This window comes from Arachis duranensis, chromosome 9 (genome assembly GCF_000817695.3).
Source record: "Arachis duranensis cultivar V14167 chromosome 9, aradu.V14167.gnm2.J7QH, whole genome shotgun sequence".
NCBI lineage: Eukaryota > Viridiplantae > Streptophyta > Magnoliopsida > Fabales > Fabaceae > Arachis > Arachis duranensis.
Genome location: NC_029780.3, coordinates 43,770,838 through 43,782,401, shown reverse-complemented (window position 1 = coordinate 43,782,401; position 11,564 = coordinate 43,770,838). Strand labels below are relative to the sequence as shown.

The window sequence follows — 11,564 nt, the reverse complement described above, 5'->3', positions numbered from 1 at the left end:
ATCATCATCACTTGGGCGTGCCACTTGGGTCCCAAGCGTGGCACGCCAATGCGAAAGAAGACCAAGCACCAAAGCTGGGCGTACCACTTGAGGTCGAAGGCATGGCACGCCAACTCTCACTATTTACGCAGGCATGCCACTTGAATGCTGAGCGTGACACGCCAGCTACTGGAGCAAAGAAGCATGCACTATGGGCATGGCACGCCACACACTGGGCGTGGCACGCCAGCTATGTTTTCCAGAGAAGTGAAGAAGGTTCTTCATGGGCTTGGCACGTCAGTAGTAAAATCCAGAGAGGAAGATGAAGCAACCATTGGGCGTGGCACGCTAGACCTTGGGTGTGCCACGCTAGTTCAATTTTCCAGGGAAGAAGAACAAGAAGGAAGAGCCTGGGCGTGCCACTTGGGCTTGAAGGCGTGGCACGCTAGGCTAGCTAATGCTTAAGAAGACCCTGGACGTGCCACTTGTGTTCGAAGGCATGGCACGCCAGGGATGCCAACACATGAGGCGTGCCACTTGAAGAACTGGGTGTGGCCCACCAAGCCAAATTTAGTGGCTAGGCATGGCACACCACTTAAACGCCAGGAACACGCCAAGCCTGAAGGTCACGTTTATTGAGTTTTCTTTTTCCCTCCAAATTGTAATTTTCTTTTCTCTTTTGTATTTTCTTAATTCTAGTGATAGGAGTAGTATAAATACCCCCTAGAAGTACTGAAAGAGGGTTGAATTGGGTTGGCATTGCCAAGTTTAAATCTATCTTTACTCTATACTTCATCTCTTCCATCTCTTGTAGTTTTCTCTAAGCTTTGAGTAGCTAAACTCCCTCTCATTGAGAGAGGAAGCTCTGTTGTACTTGATGAATTAATGATAGTGAATTTCCTCTTCTCTTCATCTTCTCTTTGATTTGCTAGAAGGAATTTCGTGCTTCATGCTAGTGTTCAATCATCTTGGGAAAGAGGTTGAATGCAAAATGGGTTTCATGGAAACTTTGGAAAAGGAATCATAAAACCAGGCTTGAAATCCCTTCTCACACTTAAGTAGAATCTGGGTTTTGGGAGTGGATATGGTGTCATATAGTCCACCCATTATTTGGAACTATGATGATGTGTGTTATAATCAAGGACTAAGCATATCTCTCTTCATGAGCAATTATACCAAGGAATTGGCTGATTATCAAGATTTGAGAGATTGAGTTACCAAGGGTTTGGGATTCAATCAATCATGATTACCAGGAGGTCAATGAGTTGCATGATTAAAGATGAGATGAACAGAATTTAATCCAAAGAGATCAACATCTCCTAATCCCAATGAATTCCCCTTATTCTTATCTCCCACATTCTTTATAGCTTTTTTTTATACATTCTACTAATTCCCCATTCCCATTTAAAATTCAGCCATTTATGTTTCTGTTCTTTACATTTATTCCATTTACATTCCTGCACTTTATTGCTTTTTTTTACTTTCATGCTCTTTATAATTCTTCAATTTAATTTACAGTACTCAATATTCTCTACTTGATTAGCTTAACTAATTAACTCATTAGCTAACACTGCTAAATCAATCAATCTCTGTGGATACGATCCCACTCCTCGTGGGTTATTACTTGACGATATTTGGTGCACTTTCCAAAGAACGGATTCATTTTATATGGGGAGTAAATTCCGGTCATCAAGTTTTTTGGCGCCGTTGCCAGTGATTGATTTGAATTGACAGTGATCAAGTGAATGAGCAGTTAGATTAAGCATTTTTTTAATTTCGTTTCATTCCTTTAAAATTTCTTTTAGAATTCTCTGTTTTCATTGCCTACATACAAACACTAACACGAGAACACTAACTGTTTGTTATTTTGCATCAATTAGTTTGGCTCACCCACCCTTCTTCCCAAGGGTGTTAACAATTTTTCTTTCGTGATTTTGTTTTGTGTATGACAGGGAGACAAGGAGTTGACATCTCCTACGACTCTAAACCCGAGAGAACATTCTTAAGATTGAGAAGAGGAGCAGTATCCAGAGGTAAAAAAGTGGTTGGTGAAGAAGAAAAAGAAGGTCCAACTCCAACCATGGAAGGAGAAGTACACAACCACCATGAAGAAGTTGTTGGCAACCATGCTCCACAAGAGAAGAGGGTGCTTGGCTCCTACATAAACCCCAACCCTGGGAATTATGGGAGTAGCATCCTGAGGCCGAACATAAATGCCAACAATTTTGAGCTCAAGCCACAACTCATAACTCTCGTTCAGAATAATTGTTCCTTTGGAGAAAATGCACAGGAGGACCCTAATCAACATCTGACTACATTTTCGAGGATTTGTGACACTGTGAAATCCAACGGTGTTCATCCGGACACTTACAAATTACTCTTGTTTCCCTTCTCCCTTCGGGATAAGGCATCAAAGTGGCTGGAATCATTTCCCAAGGAAAGCCTCACCACCTGGGAAGATGTTGTTAACAAGTCCCTAGCAAGGTTTTACCCTCCATAGAGAATCAATAGACTGAGACCTGAAGTCCAGACTTTTAGACAACAAGATGGGGAGACTCTCTATGAAACTTGGGAGAGATATAAAGATTTGACAAGGAAATGCCCCCAGACATGTTTAATGAGTGGGTGCAACTGCACATCTTCTATGAGGGGCTGTCATATGACTCTAAGAGGGCTCTAGACCACTCCTCCTCACTTAACAAGAAGAAGACAGTCGAAGAGGCCATAGACATAATAGAAATTATTGCCAGCAACGAGTATTTTTATGCCTCTGAAAGGACCCAAAAGAAGGGAGTGATGGAGCTCAATTCCATGGATGCTCTGTTAGCTCAAAACAAAATGATCACAACTCAGCTTGCAGCTCTAACCAAGAAAATGGAGAAGAATAAAGTCTCAGCTGTCCAAGCTCAAGCACCTCCATAAGAGGAAGAATTCGCAGAAGTTGAAAAGGGATGGGAACAAGCCAACTATGTGAACAATTCCTCTAGACCACCATATGCCAAGACATACAACCAAGGTTGGAGGAACTATCCAAATTTTGGGTGGGGAAACCAGCAAAACCACAACCCAGACCATAAGCCATACACTACAAGAAAATGGAACATTTGTAACAAAAAAAATTGTATCAAATTTAAAATTGCCACAAAAAAATAATATTTTGTAATAACGATTTTTTATTTTTACAAAAGAATAATGTTTTGGAACAACATTACAAGTTGTTACGAAACATGATAATATTTTGTAACAACCTGTTTTATTTTGTTACAAATTATGTTAGTTTTTGTAACGATATAGTGTTTTATTACAAAATATTACAATATTTTGTAACATAAAAAAAACAAGTTGCAAAAATTCAAAATATTTTATAACAATTTCTTTTTTTATTTCAAAAACTCCAATTGTTTTGTAACAAAACAACTTTTTGTTTCAAAAACTCCAGTTGTTTTGTAACAAAAAATTAATTTGTCACAAAATTCAATATTATTTGTAATAAGTTAATTATTTGTCACAAAATATAAGTATATTTTATAACAATTTTTTTTTCAAAATGTTAAACACTTTAAGGGTAAAAAAAATTGTGTATATTTTTTTTTCAAAATATTTTTATTTTATTTCAAAAATTAAAATTTTTTATATAGTGCGTAAGACCTAGAAATTTTAGAAGATCTTATTAAGACCAATTTTAAATTTATTTATCATTAAGTATTTTAATCCCTGAAATTATTCTATTAAAGATAATTAAAACAAATTCTGATTAATTGAGTTTAAAATAATTTAAGATTTTATCTGATTTTATAATTATTGAATTATTTTTTATATTTAAATTATAAAGTTTAGCAAATGTAAAATCATAAGAACTTTATATGATTTGGTTTAAATAATTTAAATTTTGGAATTTAATACTTTAATTCTTATAAACAAAGAAAATTAATTATATTATCTCTAATCCTTTAATTAGAATATTTCATTAAAATTAATTTGTAAATTTATGATTAAATCATATTTTTTTTAAAGATAAAAAAATTAATTGTATTACCATGTATTTTCAATTAGAGTAATTTATTGAGAATCAATAATAAGTATTTTTATACCACAAATAATATTTTAAAACAACTTTAGAGATTAAGTTAGTTTTTCAAATATTAATACTTTATGCTCTAATTTTATTAAAAATATTTTACTCAAATTAAACCCAAAATCCCTAATTCTATACACAAACCCTAACCCTTCCACCCCACCGTCTTACTGCCATTCACCACCGCCATCCCTTCCCAAAAACCCAATACTCAGCTGCTTCTAGAAACAAACGAAAAGAAAGAAATAAAGAAAGAAAGAAAGAAACAGAGGGAGCGAAGAGGAGAAAGGGGGAAAATAAAGGGAGAAAAGGAGAGAAAGAGAGGGGGAGCTGCACCGGCGGCACTGAACCCACCGCGTTGTTGACGCTGCTGAGGGAAGGAGGACCGCGACTGTCACAAGGAACCCTGTTGACGTCATCCTCGTGCGTCGCATCTAGCCACACCGTTACCACAGAGCCGCCGATCTGCCACTGGGAGATAGATCCATGAAGAGAGAAAGAGAGGGAGCTCACGCTGCCTTCTTACGCGTCAGATCTGCTGTTCGCCGTCACCGCCTCTGTTCCATCGTCATCACTTCTCGCAAGCAGGTCCTTCTCCCTTTCTCTTCCTCTTTGCCTCCAATTAATTATATTCGTTACTCAATTTCCTTGTTTATACAGTAAAATGTTGACGAGGCTGTAGAGAAACTTAGGGCTAAAGGAATTTGAAGTTTTGGCCCTTGTTTTCCATGTATCCAATGATCAATAGAGAAAGGATTTGATTCAAAAAACCGCACAGGTCACCCTTTTCTATTCATTTTTATCGAATGCATTATCCTTTATTAAAATTTGTTTGAATGCTGTTGAATATACTGTTGAACATTACATAAGTGTGGAAATATAGAAGTGATTGTTTCAAACGCAGCTGCAAATCCTTCTATTGACCCTATTTTGCAAACCGAAGACTATGTTCTTTACAAGCTTTAGGAGATTAATGTTAAGGCCTCTATACTTCTTCTCAAGGTAAATTAGTTCAAGCTGTCAATTGTTTGTTGTTATGAGCTAATGTTCTAATTGAGGTGTTAACAACCTTTATGTTATTGCAAGATGCAACTCCTGACTTGCACAAAGGCTCATCTGTGGTTATTATTTCATCCATCGACAGCTTCAATCCTCCTGCTTCTATGTTTATGTATGGAGTGACCAAAACAGCCCTTTTTGGACTTACCAAAGTAGGTACTTCACTTGCCCTGCAAAGTGTTCCTTGAACATCTAACAAAACTGCATATATCTTCTTATTTTTAAGTCTAATAATTATTTGTAATATGCTGCATAGACCTTGGCTGCTGAGATGGCCCTAAACACTCGTGTAAACTATATTGCTCCCGGTTTTGTGCCAACTAATTTTGCCTCGTTTATTACCATCAATCATTTTTTGTTTTCCTTTCATTTTTTATGGATAGATTTTGTTTTCTCTAATTTATGTTATTGGAGATTTATTACTCTCTTTGTTTGATTTTGTAAATAGCTAAATATGCTTTCACCTTTGTTAATTTAATTTTGTTGATGCAATTTCGTTATGGAATGATAATACAAATAAAGCTGATTGATTGCTTCTTTTTCTGTGTTTACAATGACAGTGCCTAAACATAAAATGAAGACAGCAAATGCATAACTTTAGCATAAATAATAAGAGGAATTGGGTATTGAGTGAGTGAATTGGTCAAAAAAAGCTTTCACATTTTTGTTTTGGGGCATATAGTGATGAGTGTAAGGTTTAGGTGTTTCTCAAATATTTTAAGACAAAAAGAGAGTTCTGTTTAGGTGCTTTTTGAAACAAAGTTGATTATTCTTCTAAGCTATTCCCTACCAACCGTAGAAAAGTACTTAGTTAGTGCCTTTGAGCCTTTAAAGAGATGAGATGGTGACCAGCTAAAAAATCAGAAGAAAAGGATCACAAATAAATAGTATTACAATACAAGTTTAATTTCAACATGCACACAACAGAAGTAATCCAATTGTTGTTCTTGGAAGGAAAATGAACTTTGGTTCTTTAATTTCCATCATTGATGCCAGGGCAATTTGGCCAGTTTCACTAGCCTTTTCTTTACTTTTTTAGATAAGTTTCATGCATTTTCTTAGGTAATAAGCAAGTTTTGGATGAATATACACTTACATCTTGATTCAAGCAAACATTGTGAACTTTACATGATTTCATGAGAATAATTCATGAATTGAATGCTAATTTATATAGTGCAAGATCTTATGACTTGGAACAAAGCTTTGATGTTGTTTGTTTGATTTCAGGACAAAGGAAGCATAGAAGAACCACGTTAGCAGCCACGTTAGTATCACTAACATGGAAAGAGAGCAAGCTTGCAATGTTAGTGGTATAGTTATCACCACTAACGCCCTCAAAAGCCATCACAGCCCACATTAGTTGACACGTTAGTTACATTAACGTGGGAACTAACGTAGAAAGAGAAGGAAGCTCCAACGTTAGTGGTGAAGTTAACACCACTAACGTTGCAAAAGCCAAAAACATCCACGTTAAGAGCCACATTAATGTCATTAACGTGAGCTCTAACGTGGAACAATAGAGGATCGCCAACGCTAGTGACACTAACTTTGTCATTAACGTTGGATCAGGCTAAGTTTACCTACGTTAGTGGCCACGTTAATGCCACTAAGGTAGGAGTTAACGTGGAGCAAGGAATGAGGAGCCAACATTAGTGACATTAACTTTGTCACTAACGTTGGAGATGGCAACATACCCACATTAGTGGCCACGTTAATACAATTAACGTGAGCACTAACGTGGAAGAGGGGGCGTTTTGTAGTGTTAGTGACAAAGTTAGTGTCACTAACACCCTCGAGTCTTGGCATGCCTGCGTTAAGGGCCACGTTAGTTACACTAACTTGGACCATTAACGTGGGAGAAAGGGACAAGGAGCAGTGTTATTGGCAAAGTTAACGCCAATAACGCTAGCGAAAGATGGAAAGGCTATGTTAATGGTCACGTTAGTGCCACTAACATTGGAGTTAATGTGGCTCAAATAGGTTGGGACGTTAGTGACAAAGTTAGTGTCACGAACGTCTTCGAACCAGAATTCACACTTAATGTAAACACCACTAACGTCCTGACTAACTGCATACCATGCTTGACTCACTCTCTTTCTGCAAGCAAAGCTGAGCCCACTGAGGAATGTAGCTGCTTCAACTAAAGATCAAAGGCCCATATCCAAGACTTGGAGAGCTAACTAGAAGATCAGAAGAGTAGTATATATAGGAGTAGTTTTGAACTAGAAGGGAGCTTGGCATTATTGGGAGCTACACTCTGTATATTTACTTTTTCTGCAATTTCTAGTTACTTTACAATGCACTTTTCTTTTACCCATTCCATTCCCAGAGCCATGATCAACTAAACCCCTTTCATTGGGCTAGGGAGCTCTGTTGTAATTTGATGGATCAATTATAGTTTTTATTCTTCTTCCTCTTTCTTTTCTCTTGATTTTTCTAGAAAGCTTTCGGCCTTCAACCAATTGGTTAGTTATCTTGGAAAAGAAACTCTCCATAATTGGATCTCCTCTGAGCCTTGGAAGAGGAATGAGGAGATCATGCTAGAATTGCTTTCTCACATTGGATTAGGTTGGGGGTTGGATGGATATCGTGACATGTAATCCTACCAATACTTTGATCTATGAAGGTGTGTGGTATAATCAGTGACCAAACCTCATCTCTTCTCATGAGAAATTAAATCAAAGAATTGGGAAATTTTTCAAGCTTAGAGAGATTGTGTTGCAAAAGAGATCGATGAACTTGATCCAGAGAATGCAACATCTCTTAAGCCCAATGAATTCCCCATCTCTGATCTTACACACTCTCTTTACTTTCTGTTATTTACTTTCATGTTCATCTCCCCAATTCCCCATTTAAGATTATGCAAATTAACATTTCATGTCATTTATCTTTCCTGCATTTAAGTTTTTACAATTCTCACTCAATTTGGCTTAGCTTGACTAAACACTCCTCTAATTAAAGTTGCTCGACCAATCAATCCCTGTGGGATTCGACCTCACTCTATTGTGAGTTTTTACTTGACGACAATTCGGTATACTTGCTGAAGGGAAATTGGTTGAGAGACAAGTTTTCGTGCATCAAGTTTATGGCACCCTTGCCGGGGATTGATTTTGTATTGACAATGATTAAATTAGAGGATAACTAGATTGAGCACTTTTCTTTTGTTTCATTTATTTTGTTTTTGTCATTTACTTTCAGTCTCAACCATTTTCATTTATTATTTCCTTTTGTTTTATTTTCTCAGTTAATTCACAACTTTGTTAACTAATCCACTAACTGTTTGATAAATTACTTTACTCACACTAATAGTAACCTAAACAAGAGTGATTTCTTCACTTTTCTCTTCCTTGTGTAATCTACTGATTGTATAACAGGTAGAAGAAGAGGAACTTCAACCTCCTTTGAATCTGAACCTGAGAGGACCTTTCTTAGATTAAGGAGGGAAGCAAGAGGGAAGATGGTTGTTGGTACTGAGGAAGAAGAATAGGATTTTGAGACAAACATGGAGGAAAACATGGAAAACCACCATGAGGAGGAGTCACACAACCATGCCAGAGAAAGTCCAGCAGGACATAATGGGCAAGAGAGAAGAGTTTTGGGCTCTTATATTAATCCAAATCCAGGAAACCGTGGAAGTAGCATCCAAAAACCAACCATACATGCCAATAACTTTGACTGAAGCCCCAGCTTATCACCCTTGTTCAGAACAACTGCTCAGTCAGAGAAAGCACCCAAGAAGACCCCAATCAACACTTGACCACCTTCCTAAGAATATGCGACACTGTGAAGTCTAATGGTGTTCATCCTGACACCTATAGATTGCTTTTGTTCCCCTTCTCTCTTAGGGACAAAGCATCTAAATGGCTGGAATCCTTCCCTAAGGAGAGTTTAACAGTCTGGGAAGATGTGGTAAACAAGTTCTTGGCGAGATTCTATCCCCCCCAAAGGATCAACAGGTTGAGAGCTGAGGTACAAACCTTCAGGCAGTAAGATGGTGAGACTCTCTATGAGGCATGGGAGAGGTTTAAGGACTTAACAAGAAGGTGCCACCATACATGTTCAATGAATGGGTGCAATTACACATCTTCAATAAAGGGTTGTCTTACAAATCAAAGAAGGTAGTAGACCACTCTTCCGGGGAATCTCTAAACAAGAAGAAGACCATTGAAGAAGCCATAGACGTCATTGAAACTGTAGCTGAGAATGACTACTTCTATGCTTTTGAAAGGAGCAACACTCGAGGAGTAAAGGAGTTGAACCATATGGATGCACTACTAGCTCAAAACAAGATGATTACCAAGCAGTTGGCCGATCTTACCAAACAGATAAAAGGGAACTAAGTCACAACAGTCACCACCTCATCATCAGCTCAAGAAGGAGTCACCACCTCATCATCAGCTCAAGAAGGAGTAAATACAGAGGAAGGAGGTGACTGTGAACAGGCCAACTATGTTGGAAACTCACCTAGGCAATCCCATGATCTATACTCCAAAACCTACAACCCTGGTTGGAAGAACCATCCAAACTTTGGGTGGGGAAACCAACAAGATCAAGGCCAAGATCAGAGACGCCACAGCCCCAACAATAATGCAGCCTACCAACATTCCACACAGAGATCATATTAAAACCAAAATGGCCATTCTCAACACTCTAACCCCAACTCACCACCACCATCTGAAGATAGACTCTCCAAAATTGAGGTGTTGCTTGAAGATATATGCAAGGAAGTTCAAGATAGTAGAGTGTTCAGGGAAGAAGTGCGATCCAATATGCAAAATCAAGATGCAGCCATCAATAAGCTTGAGACACAGATCAGATACCTATTCAAGCAAGTTCCCAGCCACAACATTTGTAACAACACTAGTGTAAACTTAAGGGAGGAATGCCAAGTTATTACCCTCAGAAGTGGAAAGGCATTGAAAGAGACTTCTGATGCCAGGGCATCCTGGCCAGTTTCACTGACATTTTCTTTACTGTTTTAGGGTAGTTTCATGCATTTTCTTAGTAAATAAGCAAGTTTTGGGTAAATATACACTTACATCTTGATTCAAGAAAACATTGTGAACTTTACATGATTTCATGAGAATTTTGCATGAATTGAATGATATAATGGATGATGCATGGTCTCATGATTAAGAACCAAGCTTTGATTCACTTTATTTGCTTGATTTCAGGAAAAAGAAAGCAAGGAAGAACCATGTTAGCAGCCATGTTAGTCTAACTAACGTGACCACTAACGTGGAATGGGAGTAAGTTTGCAGCATTAATGGAAAAAGTGATTGCCAATAACGCCTTTGAAAGCCATCATAGACCACGTTAGTTGCCACGTTAGTTACGTTAACGTGGGAGCTAACGTGGAAAGGAAAGGGGAGCTCCAACATTAGTGGTAAAGGTGAACACCACTAATGTTCCAAAAGGCCACACTTAGCCACGTTAAGAGTCACGTTAATCCAATTAACGTGAACTCTAACGTGGAAGGAGAAAGAAATCGCCAACGTTAGTGACACTCACCTTTATCACTAATGTTTGACTAAGCCAATATTTCCTACATTAGTGGTCACATTAAGACCACTAACGTGATGGGTAACGTGGAGCAAGGAATGATAGGACAACGTTAGTGACACTCACCTTTGTCACTAACATTAGAGATGGCAATTACCACCACGTTAGTGGTCACGTTAATGCCATTAACGTGAGGCACTAATGTGGGAAGAAGGGGTGTTTTGAAGCGTTAGTAACAAAGGTGAGTGTCACTAATACCCTCGAAGCTTGGGCGTGCCCACGTCAAGGGACACGTTAGTTACACTAACGTGGATCACTAACGTGGGAAGAGAAGCAAGGAGCAACGTTATTGGTAAAGGTGAATACCAATAACGTTTGCGAAGGACTAAGAGGCAACGTTAGTGGTCACGTTAGTGCCACTAATGTTGAAATTAACGTGGATCAATTTGGTTTGGTGCGTTAGTGAAAAAGGTTATCGTCACTAACGTTTTCGAACCCAAATTTACACTTAACATTAACACCACTAACGTCCTAACTAACATCCACCCAAGCCTGACTCACACTTTTTCTGCAAGTAAAGCTGAGCCCACTGAAGATTGTAACTGCTTCAACTCAAGATCAAAGGCCCATATCCAAGACTTGAAGAGCTGACTAGAAGATCAAGAAGAGTAGTATATATAGGAGTAGTTTTGAACTAGAAAAAGGCTGGGCATTATTGGGAACTACTGAAGAGAGAACTTTTGCGTGGTCTAGAATTCAGAATAAATTCCCGTTGTAAGTATAGCTTCTAAACCAACAAAAGTCCATTCTTACAAATGTTTTGGTTGTCACAAGTAACAAACCCCTTTGAAATTGATAACGGAAGTATTTAAACCTCGGGTCGTCTTCTCAAGGAATTGCAGGGAAGTATGAATTATTATTGGTTATGCAAAGGTATAATTCAGGGTTT

General features: G+C 38.1%; 2 non-coding genes across 2 annotated transcripts; both read right to left on the bottom strand.

Moving 5' to 3' along the window:
• Positions 1 to 2,488: 2,488 nt before the first annotated feature.
• LOC127742282 (small nucleolar RNA R71) lies at positions 2,489 to 2,595 on the bottom strand. The gene has a single exon (XR_008003470.1). It is a non-coding gene; the product is annotated as a small nucleolar RNA R71 (small nucleolar RNA).
• A 6,472-nt stretch (positions 2,596 to 9,067) lies between these two features.
• On the bottom strand, positions 9,068 to 9,170 carry LOC127742076 (small nucleolar RNA R71). Its single transcript, XR_008003264.1, has one exon. It is a non-coding gene; the product is annotated as a small nucleolar RNA R71 (small nucleolar RNA).
• Positions 9,171 to 11,564: the final 2,394 nt, after the last annotated feature.